The sequence below is a fragment of the Crinia signifera genome, chromosome 9, assembly GCF_055691185.1.
Source record: "Crinia signifera chromosome 9, ASM5569118v1, whole genome shotgun sequence".
Lineage (NCBI taxonomy): Eukaryota > Metazoa > Chordata > Amphibia > Anura > Myobatrachidae > Crinia > Crinia signifera.
The window spans coordinates 56,809,176-56,831,558 of NC_139225.1; the positions used below are offsets into that span (position 1 = coordinate 56,809,176).

The 22,383-nt window shown below is 43.1% G+C and overlaps 15 non-coding genes and 5 pseudogenes across 15 annotated transcripts; all 20 read right to left on the reverse strand.

Moving 5' to 3' along the window:
- Positions 1-278: 278 nt before the first annotated feature.
- Positions 279-397, reverse strand: LOC146038319 (5S ribosomal RNA). Its single transcript, XR_014461921.1, has one exon. It is a non-coding gene; the product is annotated as a 5S ribosomal RNA (ribosomal RNA).
- Positions 398-741: 344 nt separating this feature from the next.
- On the reverse strand, positions 742-860 carry LOC146038656 (5S ribosomal RNA). Its single transcript, XR_014462230.1, has one exon. It is a non-coding gene; the product is annotated as a 5S ribosomal RNA (ribosomal RNA).
- A 345-nt stretch (positions 861-1,205) lies between these two features.
- Positions 1,206-1,324, reverse strand: LOC146037789 (5S ribosomal RNA). The gene has a single exon (XR_014461435.1). It is a non-coding gene; the product is annotated as a 5S ribosomal RNA (ribosomal RNA).
- A 345-nt stretch (positions 1,325-1,669) lies between these two features.
- Positions 1,670-1,788, reverse strand: LOC146037899 (5S ribosomal RNA). The gene has a single exon (XR_014461536.1). It is a non-coding gene; the product is annotated as a 5S ribosomal RNA (ribosomal RNA).
- A 345-nt stretch (positions 1,789-2,133) lies between these two features.
- On the reverse strand, positions 2,134-2,252 carry LOC146039332 (5S ribosomal RNA). Its single transcript, XR_014462846.1, has one exon. It is a non-coding gene; the product is annotated as a 5S ribosomal RNA (ribosomal RNA).
- Positions 2,253-2,597: 345 nt separating this feature from the next.
- On the reverse strand, positions 2,598-2,716 carry LOC146039744 (5S ribosomal RNA; annotated as a pseudogene).
- A 345-nt stretch (positions 2,717-3,061) lies between these two features.
- Positions 3,062-3,180, reverse strand: LOC146037905 (5S ribosomal RNA). The gene has a single exon (XR_014461541.1). It is a non-coding gene; the product is annotated as a 5S ribosomal RNA (ribosomal RNA).
- Positions 3,181-3,525: 345 nt separating this feature from the next.
- On the reverse strand, positions 3,526-3,644 carry LOC146038321 (5S ribosomal RNA). Its single transcript, XR_014461922.1, has one exon. It is a non-coding gene; the product is annotated as a 5S ribosomal RNA (ribosomal RNA).
- Positions 3,645-3,988: 344 nt separating this feature from the next.
- On the reverse strand, positions 3,989-4,107 carry LOC146038657 (5S ribosomal RNA). Its single transcript, XR_014462231.1, has one exon. It is a non-coding gene; the product is annotated as a 5S ribosomal RNA (ribosomal RNA).
- Positions 4,108-4,452: 345 nt separating this feature from the next.
- LOC146038344 (5S ribosomal RNA) lies at positions 4,453-4,571 on the reverse strand. Its single transcript, XR_014461943.1, has one exon. It is a non-coding gene; the product is annotated as a 5S ribosomal RNA (ribosomal RNA).
- A 344-nt stretch (positions 4,572-4,915) lies between these two features.
- On the reverse strand, positions 4,916-5,034 carry LOC146039501 (5S ribosomal RNA). Its single transcript, XR_014463001.1, has one exon. It is a non-coding gene; the product is annotated as a 5S ribosomal RNA (ribosomal RNA).
- Positions 5,035-5,378: 344 nt separating this feature from the next.
- Positions 5,379-5,497, reverse strand: LOC146039584 (5S ribosomal RNA). The gene has a single exon (XR_014463076.1). It is a non-coding gene; the product is annotated as a 5S ribosomal RNA (ribosomal RNA).
- Positions 5,498-5,842: 345 nt separating this feature from the next.
- Positions 5,843-5,961, reverse strand: LOC146039673 (5S ribosomal RNA; annotated as a pseudogene).
- Positions 5,962-6,306: 345 nt separating this feature from the next.
- Positions 6,307-6,425, reverse strand: LOC146039162 (5S ribosomal RNA). The gene has a single exon (XR_014462691.1). It is a non-coding gene; the product is annotated as a 5S ribosomal RNA (ribosomal RNA).
- A 346-nt stretch (positions 6,426-6,771) lies between these two features.
- LOC146039520 (5S ribosomal RNA) lies at positions 6,772-6,890 on the reverse strand. The gene has a single exon (XR_014463018.1). It is a non-coding gene; the product is annotated as a 5S ribosomal RNA (ribosomal RNA).
- A 6,627-nt stretch (positions 6,891-13,517) lies between these two features.
- Positions 13,518-13,636, reverse strand: LOC146039755 (5S ribosomal RNA; annotated as a pseudogene).
- Positions 13,637-13,980: 344 nt separating this feature from the next.
- On the reverse strand, positions 13,981-14,099 carry LOC146039675 (5S ribosomal RNA; annotated as a pseudogene).
- Positions 14,100-14,444: 345 nt separating this feature from the next.
- LOC146039163 (5S ribosomal RNA) lies at positions 14,445-14,563 on the reverse strand. Its single transcript, XR_014462692.1, has one exon. It is a non-coding gene; the product is annotated as a 5S ribosomal RNA (ribosomal RNA).
- Positions 14,564-14,904: 341 nt separating this feature from the next.
- On the reverse strand, positions 14,905-15,023 carry LOC146039521 (5S ribosomal RNA). The gene has a single exon (XR_014463019.1). It is a non-coding gene; the product is annotated as a 5S ribosomal RNA (ribosomal RNA).
- Positions 15,024-15,369: 346 nt separating this feature from the next.
- Positions 15,370-15,488, reverse strand: LOC146039819 (5S ribosomal RNA; annotated as a pseudogene).
- Positions 15,489-22,383: the final 6,895 nt, after the last annotated feature.

Here is a 22,383-nt window from a genome sequence, read left to right on the forward strand (position 1 = left end):
AACTGTATTGCCTTACTGAAAAAAATCATGTGTTGGTAATGTAAAAAGACCTACAGGACATCATATTAGCAGGTGGTCTCAAATTAAACTACTAAAGAGGCTCAACACTGTTTAGCTGCCAAAAGCAGTTGGAATTGGGCCTAAACAGTGTGGTAAGTTTTTAGGTGATGGCTATTGTGTCTGTTTGACCTGTCCCAAATGTCTGTATTGGCAATAAAAATAAAAAGTTTCCAATTTAAATAGCAAGAGAATAAAAACAATTTGCCAGTAATGGGAAAAACCTACAGCACCTGGTGTTCCCATGTGGTCTCCCACCCAAGTACTAACCAGGACCAACACTGCTTAGCTTCCAAGATCAGACGAGATTGGGCGTATCCAATGTGGTATGGCTGTAGGTGAGATACAGGCACTTTTTTGCCCTCTTCTACTTCTATAACCAGGTAAGCTAATAAAAAGTTTACTAACTATATTGGCTTACTGAAAAAAAATCATGTGTTGGTAAAGTAAAAAGACCTACAGGACATGATATTAGCAGGTGGTCTCAAATTAAACTACTAAAGAGGCTCAACACTGTTTAGCTCCCAAAAGCAGTTGGAATTGGGCCTAAACAGTGTGGTAAGTTTTTAGGTGATGGCTATTGTGTCTGTTTGACCTGTCCCAAATGTCTGTATTGGCAATAAAAATAAAAAGTTTCCAATTTAAATAGCAAGAGAATAAAAACAATTTGCCAGTAATGGGAAAAACCTACAGCACCTGGTGTTCCCATGTGGTCTCCCACCCAAGTACTAACCAGGCCCAACACTGCTTAGCTTCCAAGATCAGACGAGACTGGGCGTATCCAATGTGGTATTGCTGTAGGTGAGATACAGGCACTTTTTTGCCCTCTTCTACTTCTATAACCAGGTAAGCTAATAAAAAAGTTTCCTAACAATATTGGCTTACTGAAAAAAATCATGTGTTGGTAATGTAAAAAGACCTACAGGACCTGATATTAGCAGGTGGTCTCAAATTAAACTACTAAAGAGGTTTAACACTGTTTAGCTCCCAAAAGCAGTTGGAATTGGGCCTAAACAGTGTGGTAAGTTTTTAGATGATGGCTATTGTGTCTGTTTGACCTGTCCCAAATGTCTGTATTGGCAATAAAAATAAAAAGTTTCCAATTTAAATAGCAAGAGAATAAAAACAATTTGCCATTAATGGGAAAAAACCTACAGCACCTGGTGTTCCCCTGTGGTCTCCCACCCAAGTACTAACCAGGCCCAACACTGCTTAGCTTCCAAGATCAGATGAGATTGGGCGTATCCAATGTGGTATGGCTGTAGGTGAGATACCGGCACTTTTTTGCCCTCTTCTACTTCTAAGACCAGGTAAGCTAATAAAAAAGTTTCCTAACTGTATTGCCTTACTGAAAAAAATCATGTGTTGGTAATGTAAAAAGACCTACAGGACATGATATTAGCAGGTGGTCTCAAATTAAACTACTAAAGAGGCTCAACACTGTTTAGCTGCCAAAAGCAGTTGGAATTGGGCCTAAACAGTGTGGTAAGTTTTTAGGTGATGGCTATTGTGTCTGTTTGACCTCTTCCAAATGTCTGTACTGTCAATAAAGAGAAAAAAGTTTCCAATTTAAAAAGCTAGAGAATAAAAACAATTTGCCAGTAATGGGAAAAACCTACAGCACCTGGTGTTCCCATGTGGTCTCCCACCCAAGTACTAACCAGGCCCAACACTGCTTAGCTTCCAAGATCAGACGAGATTGGGCGTATCCAATGTGGTATTGCTGTAGGTGAGATACAGGCAATTTTTTGCCCTCTTCTACTTCTATAACCAGGTAAGCTAATAAAAAAGTTTCCTAACTATATTGGCTTACTGAAAAAAATCATGTGTTGGTAATGTAAAAATACCTACAGGACCTGATATTAGCAGGTGGTCTCAAATTAAACTACTAAAGAGGCTCAACACTGTTTAGCTCCCAAAAGCAGTTGGAATTGGGCCTAAACAGTGTGGTAAGTTTTTAGGTGATGGCTATTGTGTCTGTTTGACCTGTCCCAAATGTCTGTATTGGCAATAAACATAAAAAGTTTCCAATTTAAATAGCAAGAGAATAAAAACAATTTGCCATTAATGGGAAAAAACCTACAGCACCTGGTGCTCCCATGTGGTCTCCCACCCAAGTACTAACCAGGCTCAACACTGCTTAGCTTCCAAGATCAGACGAGATTGGGCGTATAAAATGTGGTATGGCTGTAGGTGAGATACCGGCACTTTTTTGCCCTCTTCTACTTCTATAACCAGGTAAGCTAATAAAAAAGTTTCCTAACTGTATTGCCTTACTGAAAAAAATCATGTGTTGGTAATGTAAAAAGACCTACAGGACATGATATTAGCAGGTGGTCTCAAATTAAACTACTAAAGAGGCTCAACACTGTTTAGCTGCCAAAAGCAGTTGGAATTGGGCCTAAACAGTGTGGCAAGTTTTTTGGTGATGGCTATTGTGTCTGTTTGACCTCTTCCAAATTTCTGTACTGTCAATAAAGAGAAAAAAGTTTCCAATTTAAAAAGCTAGAGAATAAAAACAATTTGCCAGTAATGGGAAAAACCTACAGCACCTGGTGTTCCGATGTGGTCTCTAACCCAAGTACTAACCAGGCCCAACACTGCTTAGCTTCCAAGATCAGACGAGATTGGGCTTATCCAATGTGGTATGGCTGTAGGTGAGATACAGGTACTTTTTTGCCCTCTTCTACTTCTATAATTAGGTAAGCTAATAAAAAAGTTTCCTAACTATATTGGCTTACTGAAAAAAATCATGTGTTGGTAATGTAAAAAGACCTACAGGACATGATATTAGCAGGTGGTCTCAAATTAAACTACTAAAGAGGCTCAACACTGTTTAGCTCCCAAAAGCAGTTGGAATTGGGCCTAAACAGTGTGGTAAGTTTTTAGGTGATGGCTATTGTGTCTGTTTGACCTGTCCCAAATGTCTGTATTGGCAATAAAAATAAAAAGTTTCCAATTTAAATAGCAAGAGAATAAAAACAATTTGCCATTAATGGGAAAAAACCTACAGCACCTGGTGTTCCCATGTGGTCTCCCACCCAAGTACTAACCAGGCCCAACACTGCTTAGCTTCCAAGATCAGACGAGATTGGGCGCATCCAATGTGGTATGGCTGAAGGTGAGATACGGGCACTTTTTTGGCCTCTTCTACTTCTATAACCAGGTAAGCTAATAAAAAAGTTTCCTAACTGTATTGCCTTACTGAAAAAAATCATGTGTTGGTAATGTAAAAAGACCTACAGGACATCATATTAGCAGGTGGTCTCAAATTAAACTACTAAAGAGGCTCAACACTGTTTAGCTGCCAAAAGCAGTTGGAATTGGGCCTAAACAGTGTGGTAAGTTTTTAGGTGATGGCTATTGTGTCTGTTTGACCTCTTCCAAATGTCTGTACTGTCAATAAAGAGAAAAAAGTTTCCAATTTAAAAAGCTAGAGAATAAAAACAATTTGCCAGTAATGGGAAAAACCTACAGCACCTGGTGTTCCCATGTGGTCTCCCACCCAAGTACTAACCAGGACCAACACTGCTTAGCTTCCAAGATCAGACGAGATTGGGCGTATCCAATGTGGTATGGCTGTAGGTGAGATACAGGCACTTTTTTGCCCTCTTCTACTTCTATAACCAGGTAAGCTAATAAAAAGTTTACTAACTATATTGGCTTACTGAAAAAAAATCATGTGTTGGTAAAGTAAAAAGACCTACAGGACATGATATTAGCAGGTGGTCTCAAATTAAACTACTAAAGAGGCTCAACACTGTTTAGCTCCCAAAAGCAGTTGGAATTGGGCCTAAACAGTGTGGTAAGTTTTTAGGTGATGGTTATTGTGTCTGTTTGACCTGTCCCAAATGTCTGTATTGGCAATAAAAATAAAAAGTTTCCAATTTAAATAGCAAGAGAATAAAAACAATTTGCCAGTAATGGGAAAAACCTACAGCACCTGGTGTTCCCATGTGGTCTCCCACCCAAGTACTAACCAGGCCCAACACTGCTTAGCTTCCAAGATCAGACGAGACTGGGCGTATCCAATGTGGTATTGCTGTAGGTGAGATACAGGCACTTTTTTGCCCTCTTCTACTTCTATAACCAGGTAAGCTAATAAAAAAGTTTCCTAACAATATTGGCTTACTGAAAAAAATCATGTGTTGGTAATGTAAAAAGACCTACAGGACCTGATATTAGCAGGTGGTCTCAAATTAAACTACTAAAGAGGCTCAACACTGTTTAGCTCCCAAAAGCAGTTGGAATAGGGCCTAAACAGTGTGGTAAGTTTTTAGGTGATGGCTATTGTGTCTGTTTGACCTCTCCCAAATGTCTGTATCGGCAATAAAAAGAAAAAGTTTCCAATTTAAATAGCTAGAGAATAAAAACAATTTGCCAGTAATGGGAAAAAACCTACAGCACCTGGTGTTCCCATGTGGTCACCCACCCAAGTACTAACCAGGCCCATCACTGCTTAGCTTTCAAGATCAGACGAGATTGGGCGTATCCAATGTGGTATGGCTGTAGGTGAGATACAGGCACTTTTTTGCCCTCTTCTACTGCTATAACCAGGTAAGCTAATAAAAAAGTTTCCTAACTGTATTGGCTTACTGAAAAAAATCATGTGTTGGTAATGTAAAAAGACCTACAGGACATAATATTAGCAGGTGGTCTCAAATTAAACTACTAAAGAGGCTCAACACTGTTTAGCTGCCAATAGCAATTGGAATTGGGCCTAAACAGTGTGGTAAGTCTTTAGGTGATGGCTATTGTGTCTGTTTGACCTCTGCCAAATGTCTGTATTGGCAATAAAAGAAAAAGTTTCCAATTTAAATAGCTAGAGAATAAAAACAATTTGCCAGTAATGGGAAAAAACCTACAGCACCTGGTGTTCCCATGTGGTCACTCACCCAAGTACTAACCAGACCCATCACTGCTTAGCTTCCAAGATCAGATGAGATTGGGCATAACCAATGTGGTATGGCTGTAGGTGAGATACCGGCACTTTTTGCCCTCTTTTACTTCTATAACCAGGTAAGCTAATAAAAAAGTTTCCTAACTGCATTGGCTTACTGAAAAAAATCATGTGTTGGTAATGTAAAAAGACCTACAGGACATAATATTAGCAGGTGGTCTCAAATTAAACTACTAAAGAGGCTCAACACTGTTTAGCTGCCAAAAGCAAATGGAATTGGGCCGAAACAGTGTGGTAAGTCTTTAGGTGATGGCTATTATGTCTGTTTGACCTGTCCCAAATGTCTGTATTGGCAATAAAAATAAAAAGTTTCCAATTTAAATAGCAAGAGAGTAAAAACAATTTGCCATTAATGGGAAAAAAGCTACAGCACCTGGTGTTTCCATGTGGTCTCCCACCCAAGTACTAACCAGGCCCAACGCTGCTTAGCTTCCAAGATCAGACGAGATTGGGCGTATACAATGTGGTATGGCTGTAGGTGTGATACCAGCACTTTTTTGCCCTCTTCTACTTCTATAACCAGGTAAGCTAATAAAAAAGTTTCCTAACTGTATTGGCTTACTGAAAAAAATCATGTGTTGGTAATGTAAAAAGACCTACAGGACATGATATTAGCAGGTGGTCTCAAATTAAACTAATAAAGAGGCTCAACACTGTTTAGCTCCCAAAAGCAGTTGGAATTGGGCCTAAACAGTTTGGTAAGTTTTTAGGTGATGGCTATTGTGTCTGTTTGACCTGTCCCAAATGTCTGTATTGGCAATAAAAATAAAAAGTTTCCAATTTAAATAGCAAGAGAATAAAAACAATTTGCCATTAATGGTAAAAAACCTACAGCACCTGGTGTTCCCATGTGGTCTCCTACCCAAGTACTAACCAGACCCAACACTGCTTAACTTCCAAGATCAGACGAGATTTGGCGTATCCAATGTGGTATGGATGTAGGTGAGATGCCAGCACTTTTTTTCCCTCTTCTACTTCTATAACCAGGTAAGCTAATAAAAAAGTATCCTAACTGTATTGCCTTACTGAAAAAAATCATGTGTTGGTAATGTAAAAAGACCTACAGGACATGATATTAGCAGGTGGTCTCAAATTAAACTAATAAAGAGGCTCAACACTGTTTAGCTGCCAAAAGCAGTTGGAATTGGGCCTAAACAGTGTGGTAAGTTTTTAGGTGATGGCTATTGTGTCTGTTTGACCTCTTTCAAATGTCTGTACTGGCAATAAAGAGAAAAAAGTTTCCAACTTAAAAAGCTAGAGAATAAAAACAATTTGCCAGTAATGGGAAAAACCTACAGCATCTGGTGTTCCCATGTGGTCTCCCACCCAAGTACTAACCAAGCCCAACACTGCTTAGCTTCCAAGATCAGACGAGATTGGGCGTATACAATGTGGTATGGCTGTAGGTGTGATACCAGCACTTTTTTGCCCTCTTCTACTTCTATAACCAGGTAAGCTATTAAAAAAGTTTCCTAACTGTATTAGCTTACTGAAAAAAAATCATGTGTTGGTAATGTAAAAAGACCTACAGGACATGATATTAGCAGGTGGTCTCAAATTAAACTACTAAAGAGGCTCAACACTGTTTAGCTCCCAAAAGCAGTTGGAATTGGGCCTAAACAGTTTGGTAAGTTTTTAGGTGATGGCTATTGTGTCTGTTTGACCTGTCCCAAATTTCTGTATTGGCAATAAAAATAAAAAGTTTCCAATTTAAATAGCAAGAGAATAAAAACAATTTGCCAGTAATGGTAAAAAACCTACAGCACCTGGTGTTCCCATGTGGTCTCCTACCCAAGTACTAACCAGACCCAACACTGCTTAGCTTCCAAGATCAGACGAGATTGGGCGTATCCAATGTGGTATGGATGTAGGTGAGATACCAGCACTTTTTTTTCCCTCTTCTACTTCTATAACTAGGTAAGCTAATAAAAAAGTATCCTAACTGTATTGCCTTACTGAAAAAAATCATGTGTTGGTAATGTAAAAAGACCTACAGGACATGATATTAGCAGGTGGTCTCAAATTAAACTAATAAAGAGGCTCAACACGAGCTGGGGCGTGGCCACGACGGCGTGTGAGTGAGGGAGGTAGTATCGGCTCTCCCGACCAGGTTTCTCCCCCCTCCAAGCACCGCACCGATGCCTACCTGAAATACTAGCCGTGACTGTACCTCCGTGCGCGGCGAGTTGTGTGTGCTGCCGGGTTTCCGGAGTTTGATCTGCCGGGCGCTCGCTAATGTGCCTGGGCAGCCGCTGCTGCTGAGATAGCAGACCCAGCATTCATCACGGCTGAGGGGGAAGCGACGCATCGCCCGTGCACTTCCGGGATAGCGGTGTTGTCCAGTCGGGGACGAAGGGGGAACGCTGCCGTCACCCTCCTCACTGTCCACAATTCGGTCCGGATCTCCACGCCGGGGAGCGGCCGCCCTTCAGTGCATATTGGATTAGAGACGCTGCTGATACCGGGCACAGAACCTGGACCCTGCTCGGAGCTGAGCAGTATACACCCTGGGACTGCAATATTTTGATACAGACGGCATCCCTATTGCGATCCGCAGCAAACCGGACAACGCGAGGGGTAAGCTTGGGGGGAACAGAACCCTGTCTTTTATTGACTATCTGCTTGCTAAAGTGCTACTATATTGCTACGGTGGGGAATACTTTTGAGGGGAAAAAACGTTCAACCCATATACTGTGTCAACAATCAAGATGTCAACACCTTTTTCTTTACAATGGGCAAGTCTAGTCAAAGTACAGCCGCCTCTCGCTTGGAGAAATATGCCCGTGTACAGACACAAGCGGGAAGTTCGCACTCCTCAAACTCTCATCCTAATACCCCCCAAACTACCCCTCTGAAAAAAGCTGTTGAATCCGGCACAGTAGAGAGCATAGAGGAAGTTACTCTGCAACAACTGCTTTCAGCAATCAATACATGTGAATCAAATCTGCTGGGCCAGATACACAAAGTCCAATCGGACATTATGCTCCTTCACGACGATGTGAATAAAATAAGGGACAGAGTAACTCAAGCAGAAAATCGCATTTCAGACTTGGAGGATAATGTTGCCCCCCTAAAAATCCAGGTTAAATCACTCTCCGATCAGGTGTCTGATTTAAGGCATAAACTCTCAGATCTGGAAGGGAGAAACCGACGTAACAACATCAGATTTCTGGGGTTTGATGAACGAGTCGAGGGTGAAAACCCTGAAAAGTTTTTGCAAGACTGGCTGATACAGCTATTTGGCCGAGAGGCGTTTTCCCCACAGTTTGCTATTGAAAGAGCCCATCAAGTCCCGTCAAAACCTTTTCCTCCTGGAGGAACTGCTCGGATTCTGATTGCCAAACTGCTGAATGCAAGGGATCGAGACCGTATTCTCTACCTAACCAGACAAAATCCGAATGTCGCGCATCTGGGTAAAAAGATATCAGCCTTTCCGGACTTTCCAGCTGAAATCCAGAGAGACAGGGCTAAGTTTAAAACGATCAAATCCAGGCTTAGAGATCTGAATCTCAAATACTCTATGCTCTATCCCTCTAAACTGCGCATAGAACATAATGGAACAACAAAATTCTTCTTGTTACCCGAGGATGCAGCTGCCTGGTTGGATGGGTGTTTCCCAGGGAAAAAGCAGCTTGCCACTGAACACTAATCAGAACTGTTTAGATTAAAAAAATCAGGCATCTATAACCCATATTCTTTATGCATTGCTATAAGAAGGGGGTTAGGATACAGGTTGGCGGGTGCGGTGGGGGGGGGGGCGTGAGTCCATTAAGTATATCCATGTTTGTTAGCTGGGGGAGCCGATCACACGCCCGGTGGCTATTGGTGTTTTGTTTGCCCGGATCTTTTTTCAATTTTGCTAATTTTTTCCTTTTCTTTTTTTTTTCCTCTCTTTTCTTTTCTTTTTCTGGAGGGGGGGGGGGAGCAGCGGGTAGGGAATAAAGGTATGCCTGGGCTACTAGGTAATACAGGGTGGGGGGTGGGGACGGGTTTGTTTGTTTTACGTTGTTATTTTTTTATTTTTCTTTCTTTTTCTTTTTTTTTTTTCTTTTTCTTTTATTGTTGTAAGCTGTCTTATTGCCGCATATGCTATATCGTACATTTTCGCTTGTGCTCAAGCTATGTGAAACTTATGGAACAATACCCTATGTTACTAAGCAAGGAACATATACTATCTACAGTATCTCTGTATTATGGTAAAATTCCTTACGTGGAATGTTAGAGGCCTCAATTGTAAAGTTAAAAGGGCATTGGTTCTTAAATATTGCAAAGACCTGGGGGCGGATATTATCTCCCTTCAGGAAACACATCTGAGCAGTAATAGAACCCATGCCCTTAAGCGTCCATGGATCGGTTTTCATTATCATGCGCCCTTCACATCATCCTCTAGGGGAGTCTCTTTACTTGTTAAAAAATCAGTTGCATTTGTTTGTCGATCAACTAGAATTGACCCTCAGGGACGCTACATTTTTATGGACTGCAGAATTAATCAGGTTGATGTTACACTTTTATCAGTGTATATTCCTCCACCGTTTAATTATGAGGTCATACGTTCCGCTATAACTTTCTCCCTTTCATACCCTGACAATCACTTAATTTGTTTAGGTGACTTTAATAATATTATGTCTCCCCAACTAGATCGTTGGTATAAAAACGCACATGATATGAATAGGGACCGTTCCAAATTTGCTGATCTCTTGACTGAGGTTGGGTGGAGAGATGTATGGCGTGAACGTAACCCACATCTTAGGCAGTACTCATGCTACTCTGCCACCCATCAGGTCTTCTCCAGATTGGACATGATCTTTACCTCCGATACTATGCTCCCTAAAATCTCATCCATAAAGTATGCTGCTCGCGGCATATCTGACCATTCTCCCATGCTGATGGCGTGCACTATGGAGGAAAATGAAGGCCCGAAGGCATGGAAATTGCAGCCATTTTGGCTATCTCAGATCGATCAAGAAGTGATTCTTAACGAGACAAAAATGTTTTTTGAGATCAATCAAGGAACTGCTTCGGTCTCCTGTGTTTGGGACACTTTTAAAGCTTATCTAAGAGGGATACTTATTAAACAAATTGCTTATTTGAAGGTCCAGCACCGGATCAAAACTGCGGAAATGGAGGAGAGAGTATCTAATCTGGAGAACACTTATTTAGTCTCAGGTGAAGATAGAGATCGGGAGGCATGGCAGAAAGCTCAGGGGTCTTGGTTGGAATATCTACAAGACGTGAATTATAGAAGGCTTAGAGCTAACGCTAACCAGAGCTTTGCCAATTCAGATAAGGTTGGTAGGACTTTAGCATATATGATCAAGAGAGATACTCCTTCAAACGTAATAACCAGAATTGTAACAGAATCTGGCCAGTCCCTGACTTCTACTCCCGATGTGCTAAAAGAATTTGCGGCCCATTTCAGCCAGGTTTATATCTCTAGTAATAACGTTTCCAAACAAGGGTTGGAAGACTTTTTTGCCCCTATTAACTTGCCTCAACTTTCTCCGGATTCACAGACTCTTTTAAATGCACCGTTCACTATAGAAGAGATTAATCAGGTTATTCGATCTCTGCCCAGAGGCAAAGCCCCAGGACCAGATGGTCTTCCAGGTGAAATATATCAAAAATTTGCGGACCCACTAGCACCAAGGATTCTGGAGGTATGTAGGGAGATGGATCAGAATGAGCTATTACCATAATCAATGGCTGAGGCCACCATTGTGGTCATCCCAAAAAAGGACAAAGATCCCGCAAGAGTAAATTCTTATAGACCGATTTCTTTACTTTCAACAGACATGAAAATTATAGCTAAAATCATGGCAAATAGACTGAATCAAGTGCTACATGAGTTGGTACACCCGGACCAGTCGGGGTTTATGAGGGGCAAATCCACCGCCCATAACCTTCGTAGAGTTTTCACTTATATTCAAAATATAAGAACAGAAAGACGGAGTGCTGTCATAGCCTCATTTGATATTAATAAGGCTTTTGACACAGTCGAATGGGCCTTTCTGTGGCACACACTTAAGAGTATGGGGGTTGGGTCTGAGTTTATAAAATGGATGAAAGTGCTATATAACAATCCTAGAGCCAGTATAGTTATAAACGGTACAAAGTCATCTTCCTTTGCCCTACATCGAGGAACGAGACAAGGCTGTCCCTTGTCTCCGCTGTTCTTCTCATTAGTAATTGAACCACTCGCACAAGCTCTTAGAGATAGTATATGTCCCCCTCCCCAGGGGTCAACCTCCAACTTAAATATCATTCTGCTATACGCTGATGACCTGCTAGTGGGGCTAGAAGACCCGAATAATGATCTCCCTAAAGTTTTCCATCAATTAAAACAATTTGGAGAAATATCGGGCCTGACAGTAAACTGGGGGAAGTCCCACATGCTATCTATAGGACTAACTAGCCCGGAGCAAATACAATCGGAGGAAAACTTGCTGGCCGTGGTGTCCAGATTTAAATACCTGGGTATCACGATCGCAAACAACCCCGAGGATTTTGTAACAGATAATTTATTACAGGCTCTGGATGAGCTGAGACATAGATGCAGATCCTGGACAAAACTCCCTCTGTCAGTTATAGGACGTGTTAACCTGATTAAAATGGTGGTGCTCCCAAAGATTTTATATATTTTACAACAAACCCCGGTATACATTAATGAAAAAAATTTTAAGACACTTAACAGTACACTGTCCTCATTTATTTGGAATAATAGACGCCCGAGGGTCAAACTAGCTACTCTATGTTTAGATCGCAGCAATGGTGGCCTGGCCCTACCCAACTTTAAGCTTTACTACTACGCAGCACAACTAGCTCACCTCAAAACGTGGATTGACCGGGGTACTCAAACACCAGAGTTAATTAGGCTTATTCAACATATTGATCCTAGGATTTCCCCTCTGCAAATCCTCCTTTCAGCCAGGAATTATAAGCATTATCCACCAATGTTGAATCAAGCATTAAAGATCTGGAAGACAGTGAGTAATATGAAGGGAAGCGAGGGGATAGATCCAGACTCCTCTATTTTCTTAATTAAAGAGCTTGAGGAGGTAAATAAGCAGCAAGGGGGGAGGCTCTGGGCACAGTATGGAGTCAAGTCTATAGGCCAATTTTACCAGAATGCAATCTTTAAAACCTTCACAGCCCTTCAACTTGAATTTAATTTACCACCGCCAATGTTTTATAGATACTTACAAATTAGAAGTGCTTTAGCAAATTATCAACAAGGTCAACCCAGATGGTTAGAAGAAAACTCCATTAAAAGTTTCTTATTAAAAATACAAGCACGGCATTCCCTTGCCAGACTATATAGCTTTATGTTATCGAGTCTCCAAGATAATAACCTAGACGAATTAAGGCAAAAATGGTCTATGGAAATATCTAATATCACTGAGCCAGCCTGGCAAACGGCGCTTGCCATGCCCAAACACGCCTCAAATTCCATTCGTGTGCAGCAAGTCCAATTCAATATTTTGCATAGGACATATCTGACTCCGAGGAAGCTGAAACTTATGGGCGGCACTGCTACGGATCACTGTCCGAAGTGTGGGGAAGCAGGAGCCTCTTTTAGACATCTTCTCTGGGAGTGTGATAAAGTGCGAAGTTATTGGGAGGAGATTATGGGAGTGTGTCAAGCTCTGGGGGCCCCATGTGACGCACTAACAGACTATAACTTATTGTTGGGGGTTTGGTCCGATGTAAGAATTAATAGAGGGTTAAAACAATTGCTATTAATACTCACTGCACTCGCTAAACTAATTTTGTCACGGTATTGGATGGTCCATCGAGGCCCAATTTTTCAGGAGTGGTTGAACACTGTTAATGTAACTTATGAACACGAAAAATATTATTATGCTATTAAAAAAAGGAATAATGAATTTCACGAAATTTGGCATACCTGGCGCTCTTCACGGTTTTATATATCTAATATTCAATTGTAACAATAAGGCACTACGTTGTATAAGTAAATCCAGTAAATATATATACACTATCTTATTTATTTATTTACTTTTTTATTTTTTATTTTTTCTAATTTTATTATCACTTCTCACTTTTTAGAAATTATGATATGTTTTAACTCATAATCAACAATATAATAACTTGTTGTACTAACTATCGTCAAGGGACCCGTAGGATTGACAGATGTACTGTGGGTGGGAATACGAAGGTATCGTTTATTGCTTGGTGGTTGTTAGCGTTAATGTACTACAGCAATTTGAATATTTGACTATGTACTTGTTGCGGCTATATGTCTTAGGTCTGTACTGTTTTGTATATTTTATTGTTTTTCATTTTTTGTATTCTCTGTAAGAGGCTCAACACTGTTTAGCTGCCAAAAGCAGTTGGAATTGGGCCTAAACAGTGTGGTAAGTTTTTAGGTGATGGCTATTGTGTCTGTTTGACCTATTCCAAATGTCTGTACTGGCAATAAAGAGAAAAAAAGTTTTCAACTTAAAAAGCTAAAGAATAAAAACAATTTGCCAGTAATGGGAAAAACCTACAGCATCTGGTGTTCCCATGTGGTCTCCCACCCAAGTACTAACCAAGCCCAACACTGCTTAGCTTCCAAGATCAGACGAGATTGGGCGTATCCAATGTTAGATGGCTGTAGGTGAGATACAGGCACTTTTTTGACCTCTTCTACTTCTATAACCAGGTAAGCTAATAAAAAAGTTTCCTAACTATATTGGCTTACTGAAAAAATCATGTGTTGGTAATGTAAAAAGACCTACAGGACATAATATTAGCAGGTGGTCTCAAATTAAACTACTAAAGAGGCTCAACACTGTTTAGCTGCCAAAAGCAGTTGGAATTGGGCCGAATCAGTGTGGTAAGTCTTTAGGTGATGGCTATTGTGTCTGTTTGACCTGTCCCAAATGTCTGTATTGGCAATAAAAATAAAAAGTTTCCAATTTAAATAGCAAGAGAATAAAAACAATTTGCCATTAATGGTAAAAAACCTACAGCACCTGGTGTTCCCATGTGGTCTCCTACCCAAGTACTAACCAGACCCAACACTGCTTAACTTCCAAGATCAGACGAGATTTGGCGTATCCAATGTGGTATGGATGTAGGTGAGATACCAGCACTTTTTTTCCCTCTTCTACTTCTATAACCAGGTAAGCTAATAAAAAAGTATCCTAACTGTATTGCCTTACTGAAAAAAATCATGTGTTGGTAATGTAAAAAGACCTACAGGACATGATATTAGCAGGTGGTCTCAAATTAAACTAATAAAGAGGCTCAACACTGTTTAGCTGCCAAAAGCAGTTGGAATTGGGCCTAAACAGTGTGGTAAGTTTTTAGGTGATGGCTATTGTGTCTGTTTGACCTCTTTCAAATGTCTGTACTGGCAATAAAGAGAAAAAAGTTTCCAACTTAAAAAGCTAGAGAATAAAAACAATTTGCCAGTAATGGGAAAAACCTACAGCATCTGGTGTTCCCATGTGGTCTCCCACCCAAGTACTAACCAAGCCCAACACTGCTTAGCTTCCAAGATCAGACGAGATTGGGCGTATACAATGTGGTATGGCTGTAGGTGTGATACCAGCACTTTTTTGCCCTCTTCTACAACCAGGTAAGCTAATAAAAAAGTTTCCTAACTGTATTAGCTTACTGAAAAAAAATCATGTGTTGGTAATGTAAAAAGACCTACAGGACATGATATTAGCAGGTGGTCTCAAATTAAACTACTAAAGAGGCTCAACACTGTTTAGCTCCCAAAAGCAGTTGGAATTGGGCCTAAACAGTTTGGTATGTTTTTAGGTGATGGCTATTGTGTCTGTTTGACCTGTCCCAAATGTCTGTATTGGCAATAAAAATAAAAAGTTTCCAATTTAAATAGCAAGAGAATAAAAACAATTTGCCAGTAATGGTAAAAAAACCTACAGCACCTGGTGTTCCCATGTGGTCTCCTACCCAAGTACTAACCAGACCCAACACTGCTTAGCTTCCAAGATCAGACGAGATTGGGCGTATCCAATGTGGTATGGATGTAGGTGAGATACCAGCACTTTTTTTCCCTCTTCTACTTCTATAACCAGGTAAGCTAATAAAAAAGTATCCTAACTGTATTGCCTTACTGAAAAAAATCATGTGTTGGTAATGTAAAAAGACCTACAGGACATGATATTAGCAGGTGGTCTCAAATTAAACTAATAAAGAGGCTCAACACTGTTTAGCTGCCAAAAGCAGTTGGAATTGGGCCTAAACAGTGTGGTAAGTTTTTAGGTGATGGCTATTGTGTCTGTTTGACCTATTCCAAATGTCTGTACTGGCAATAAAGAGAAAAAAAGTTTTCAACTTAAAAAGCTAAAGAATAAAAACTATTTGCCAGTAATGGGAAAAACATACAGCATCTGGTGTTCCCATGTGGTCTCCCACCCAAGTACTAACCAAGCCCAACACTGCTTAGCTTCCAAGATCAGACGAGATTGGGCGTATCCAAAGTTAGATGGCTGTAGGTGAGATACAGGCACTTTTTTGCCCTCTTCTACTTCTATAACCAGGTAAGCTAATAAAAAAGTTTCCTAACTATATTGGCTTACTGAAAAAATCATGTGTTGGTAATGTAAAAAGACCTACAGGACATAATATTAGCAGGTGGTCTCAAATTAAACTACTAAAGAGGCTCAACACTGTTTAGCTGCCAAAAGCAGTTGGAATTGGGCCGAATCAGTGTGGTAAGTCTTTAGGTGATGGCTATTGTGTCTGTTTGACCTCTCCCAAATGTCTGTATTGGCAATAAAAAAAAAAAAGTTTCCAATTTAAATAGCTAGAGAATAAAAAAATTTGCCAGTAATGGGAAAAAAAACCTACAGCACCTGGTGTTCCCATGTGGTCTCCCACCCAAGTACTAACCAGGCCCAACACTGCTTAGCTTCCAAGATCAGACGAGGTTGGGCGTATGAGAAAATATTTTGTCACGAGGATGACAAAGGGAGAACACAAGGGTTTTTGGGGCACACTTGTATAATGAAATGGTTTGAATGTTTTAAAATATAACTTTTATTAGAGAACTTATGCTAAAATATAAGTACGCATGACACATAGTAATAATAATAAATGACAATACACAAAATGACCATACTGCAAATAGAATAATGGTCACAAAAAAATGCTCACAAAGATGAGCTATTGGAGGCAAAAATAAATAGGATTAAGCACACTAGATGAGAGAGAATGTGCAAACTGGTGGCGTGGGTTAAATGACTAGAACAAAATTGCCTGCCAAGTTTCTCACTAGTGTGTATTTTGACGCATGACACTTAAACCCTGTATTAATGGCCTAAGTATTATAATTAGTCTAGGTCTTGACGCTTTGAGTACTTGGAATGTGGGAAGAAAGTGGTCCAGATTTTGGCCCTTATTCTGATCGGTGCGTAACTTTCCCTATACTTTCGGATGCCGTTTTTTAGCCGTCTGCGCAAGCGCGAGGAACACTATGCGCATGTGCCACGCATGGTCGCCGTGAAATATGGGCGTATTATGGGCGTCATTCGGAATGACACAGGGGCGTAGTTTTTAAAGTGGGCTAAACTGGGCGGAAACATGGGTGGACACGGGGGAGTGCACTTATTTTGGTAGGCGTGCATTCGGACAGCACACCGAATGCACGCGAACAAAAAGGCAAGAAATGTGCGGTGTCCAAAAGGCTAGTATTGCTTTGCGGACACCACTCGGTCATGCGCTAGGCATTCGGAACACCTAATCACTGAAACCATTGTCAGGTGAACACAATACAATCCACTCCTTTACTCATTCCTTGTTAATTACACGCTTGTCACTGCTTCAATTGGAACCATTGCAGCTTAAATGGAACATTACTAAACACACACATATATGCTGCACTTTTCACACACTTTTAAACTGCAAATAATGAACACAACTTAATAGTAATATATATGGTCGCCGAGTATTAGATCGACGGTGTTTTGGACGAAGCCGTTAGTCAGACTGTAGGGTTTTATCGAAAGTGTATAGATAGACAGTAGCATATGGTCCATCATAGTTAGATCGAAATATGCAAGGTCTTACGGCAGAAAGGTAGACCGCTATTATGTCGACCTGTATCTAGGTCGACCGCATTTTTATCGACAAGTACGAGGTCGTTAATTGCTAGGTCGTCCGCTATTAGGTTGACCGTTAAATATGTCGACCGTTTCCATGTCGAAAATTACAAGGTCGATCAACAACAGGTGGGCCGCTATAAGGTCGACAAGTGCAAAGTCAACTGTTTATAATTTGAGCACATTTAGGACGCCTTACACAAGGTTCACCGTTAATAGGTTGACACATAAACCACGTTGTACAGCAGTATTCTGACGTGGCACCACAAGTGCCACAATGACCTGGCACTGCTTAGCGATGCCCACCCCCATTACACCATCACCCATGAAGCTCTCCACCCCTGGGAACCTTCCATCTCACTAGCTGCACCCATTAAATACAGCACACCTATTGCCGGCTAAATGCAGACTCCCCAAGTCTCCCCAATAGAGTCACACAGCCTCCCGTCTACATTTAGAAGCTCAACTCCACTCTAGCGCATTGCCGGGCCCTATCATGACTGCGGCGCCCAGTAGGCAGCTGCCCAGGGTGCCGGGATCTCGGGGGGCGCTAAAGTCTGCCTATCAAATATTCCAGGATTTCTTTGGAGGATCCCTGTTGTACTTAATGCAGCAGGCTGCTCTGGAACCTCTGAGACCTCCCCCACACTTTCCCTAGAGGCATACTTCCCTACTTTGGTGCCTAAGAAGACTTATACCGGCCCTTGTGGCACCACAAGTACCACAATGACCTGGCACTGCTCAGCGCTGCAAACACCCATTACACTGTCACCCATGAAGCTCTCCACCCCTGGGATCCCTCCATCTCCCTAGCTGCACCCATTAAATACGGCACACCTATTGCCACCTAAATGCAGACTCCCCAAGTCTCCCCATAGAGTCACACAGCCTCCCGTCTACATGTAGAAGCTTATTCCACGCTAGTTGATAGCGCTTTGCCGGGCTCTGTTATTACTGTGGCACTACAAGTGCCAGAATGACCTGGCACTGTGCTGCGCTGCAAACACCCATTACACTGTCACCCATGAAGGGCTCCACCACTGGGATCCCTCCATCTCCCTAGCTGCACCCAATAAAGACGTCACCCCTAAGCACCCCTATACCTGACTAAATCCAGACTCCCCCAACTCACACAGCCTCCCGTCTACATGTAGAAGCTTATTCCACGCTAGCTGATAGCGCTTTGCCGGGCTCTGTCATTACTGTGGCACTACAAGTGCCAGAATGACCTGGCACTGTGCTGCGCTGCAAACACCCATTACACTGTCACCCATGAAGGGCTCCACCACTGGGATCCCTCCATCTCCCCAGCTGCACCCAATAAAGACGTCACCCCTAAGCACCCCTATACCTGACTAAATCCAGACTCCCCCAACTCACACAGCCTCCCGTCTACATGTAGAAGCTTATTCCACGCTAGTTGATAGCGCTTTGCCGGGCTCTGTTATTACTGTGGCACTACAAGTGCCAGAATGACCTGGCACTGTGCAGCACTGCAAACACCCATTACACTGTCACCCATGAAGGGCTCCACCCCTGGGATCCCTCCAACTTATGTTACATTCGACCTATAAGGTTTCGATGTAATGTAAGTGTTGACCTTTACAGTGTCTGTGAAGTGGTGTCGACCTAAGTTCGTTTGTTCTTCCCGTGATCGACCAAATGACCGGATACCACATTAACATATTCATTTCATGTCTGAACTCAGTTTTATTTGGTCATTGGTGTACAAATCTGCATTTACCTACTAAATCAGACTTACTAAGTTTCCCGGGTTTTTAGCCATAAAATTTACTCACCTAGGGGCGTGGCCTATGCGCCGCACGGTTGACGCTGCCGTACGGAACGCAGGGTGTCGCTGATGTACGCCAATTACAGAAACACACAGAAACACACATGTCTGCATCTCAATCTGAGGAGGAGCAGGAGTTGCAGGACCTATTTGCCAGAATGGATTCCAGCACCACCTATGTCCCCATCAACCCAGACCAGCCATTGGGGGAAGAGCAGCCAGATGGGCCTTCTACATCAACCCAATCGGTAGCTGGCCCATCTTCAGCCTCAGGAGAATCATTGGGAACACAGCAGGTGGCTTCCCAACAGAGTAGCCTGCCCAGCACTTCGAGTACAGCGACAGGTGGCCGTGGCAGTGGCCGTGGCAGTGGCCGTGGCAGTGGTCGTGGCCGTGGCCGAAATCGGGCAACAGAGGAACCAACCACCAGAAACATGGCATACGAACCGCAGGAGCTTGCCATCCTGGTGACCCGCGCACGGGATTGGATCGAGTGTCCACAGGACCGGCTGACACACACAAGGAGATGGAAGATCTGGGAGGACATAACGGCGGAGATTAATGCGGTGGCTCCACAAGTTCGTGAGACGGAGCACGTTAAGAAGAGGCAAGTTCATGTGTGTTACATTTGAGCAGTACAAGACCAGTAATGTTCACATTAGATATTTGATGAAGTTGGTCAATGGCCGGTCACGTTGCTTGGAGGCACAGACATGTTTGCCATGTCATTTAATTGATAGTTATTGTAGGGTGAGTGTGAGTGTATCTTGTAAGGGTTGGTTTTCAAATTTAATATAATGTAAGTTTGGTGTCAGGAGGCACATGTTGTATTATGTTGCAGATTGCAATGGGTGCTACAGCAAACATGAGGAGTGACATGTATTAATATGTAAACTTTGCTTGCAGGTGGCACGACTTCAAAGGCAACCTCAAGAAGAAATTGACCCAGCGGTGGGAACACAGCCACACCTCTGGGGCTGGCCCCATGCCATCCAAGCTGAAGCTCACCCCCCTGGAGGAGATGGCACAGTGCTGCATTGCAGTTGAGGAGGTCCGGGGGGTGAGCAACATAGAGAGCGAGTCCCCAGCGGAAGTCATGGCTTCTGTGCTTGAAGGTAATTATTTGCCATGCCATAAGTAGCTGGTTCTAATTTTGCATGGAATGTGTTGTAATTGTAATTTTCTCTTTCACCAGCATCCCCACCGCTTGGTCAAGAATCTCTTGAGGAGGTTGAGGAGTCTGTGCCACCTGCCACCACTACCAGGCCCCTGCAGCAGCAGCCACTGTCCGCGGCTGAATTGTCCACGTGGGGGCATGTGCTTGGCAATATTGTGCAGCAGGGAGAGTCGGCATCAGAGCAGGTGCGTAGGACCGAGGAGGTGTTGCAGGGTTTGGTCAGCAGCCAGCAGACTATCGCTGGGAGCCTGCAGGCTATTGCTGCGGCCCAGCAGGTCATGGCTGGCACCCAGCAGTCAATTGCTGCTAGCCTGCAGGTGCTGGCTGATCAAGCCCTGCGGCAAAACGACCTCCTCCGCCACCATAATGAGCTTATGGTGGAGCTAGTTGCCAGCAATAGGGTCCTAATGTCATCCGTTTCTGGTGCATTACCACCATCAGCACTCCCTGCTGCCAGAGGGGGAAGACGATCCCCCCCCTCCCCAGCATGTGCTCCACCTGGCCCACCATCTGACCGTGGCCGTGGCCGTGGCAGAAGAGCTGCTGCACGTGGCAAGGAGCCTGGCAGGGGCAAACGTGCCCGCAAATGAACTTGTGTCCGCATTAATCTCCACCCTTATGTCTTCCCAAATCTTTCATTGAGCTGTGTGTAGCACTCCCTGCTGCCAGAGGGGGAAGACGATCCCCCCCCTCCCCAGCATGTGCTCCACCTGGCCCACCATCTGACCGTGGCCGTGGCCGTGGCAGAAGAGCTGCTGCACGTGGCAAGGAGCCTGGCAGGGGCAAACGTGCCCGCAAATGAACTTGTGTCCGCATTAATCTCCACCCTTATGTCTTCCCAAATCTTTCATTGAGCTGTGTGTGTCAGCTTCCTGTGTCCAATTCCGTGCAGAGGGTACCCACATTTGCCCTCGGTTCGAATGTCATGTTTGGTTCCCCTGTTGCCCTCTTTTGGCTACCATTACTGTCTGCTGTGCTTGAAGTGTTGGTGCTCTACTTTTGTTGTGAAGCCACCTGATGTGTTCCTAATGATTCTGCTGTGGCTATGTATGTCTACAATACATGTTTTTATTATATATTATTACATTTTCTTGCTGCTACTGTATGCTTCCTTTTTTTATGGCGAATTATAATTTTTTTGCTAAGTTCATTTAATAAATGTTTTTTTGTTTTCCCCAAATGTGTGGTTTAATTGCTACAAAACCCAGTCAGGGTTGAAGTGGCCTGCAGAGGGAACTAGGTATTAGGCTGTTCACTTGAATTCTACATTATATATATATATATATATATCTCTTATATATTTGGCTACATCTGTCACTCAAAGTGTGTCTGGAGCTGTAACGCTGGGTTGTGGACTTCCATCTTAATTTATGATTGTCATCACCTGTTTTAAACAGGGTAATTGATAAGAAAGGTGTTTAAGCACAGGTGATGGTAATCCATAAATTAAGAAGAAAGTCCAGAAACAGAGCAATGTGTCCCTCCAGGAGAGAGTCATGTTGGGAGGTATGCACCTCTCCCCCTCCCTCCCCCCCCCCCCCCCCCCATTCACAGCATCCCCACGATTAAATGGCACATGCAAAACACTGACATGGCTATGGTCGACAATGAAAAAGGTTGACAAGATTTATTTTTCACTTTTTCAATGTTTTCATATTCATTCTCATGTGTCGACATGGACACCAATGAAGTGCCACACTTATGTCAACATTTACATGTGTTAATTTTTTCTTGTGGTGATTCGCGTCACCCCCCGCGACCCCCCCCCGCGATTTGCAGCACACCCCCCGCAATTCGCGGCACCCCCGGTGACTCCCACAATTCCCGACACCCACACCCCCCCCCCGCGACCCCCCCCTTCCCGCAATTCACGGCATCCACCCACGACCCCTCCTCCCGTGATTCGCGGACACCCCTCACCTCCTCCCCCCCCCCACCTCCGCACGCGATTCACGGCAACCCCAGGATTAAATGGCACATGCAAAACACTGGCACGGCTATGGTCGACAATGAAAAAGGTTGACATGAGTTTTTGAAGATTTATTTTTCTTTTTTTGAATGTTTTCATATTCATTCTCATGTGTCGACATGGACACCGATGAAGTGCCACACTTATGTCAACATTTACATGTGTTGAACTTTCTGTGTTGATTTTTTCTTGTGGCAATACGCGGCACTCCCCGCGACCCCCCTCCCGCGATTTGCAGCACACCCCCCGCAATTCGCGGCACCCCCGGTGACTCCCGCGATTCGCGACCCCACCACGTGACACCCCCCCCCTCCTGCGATTCGCGGCACCCCACGACCCCCCCTCCCACGATTC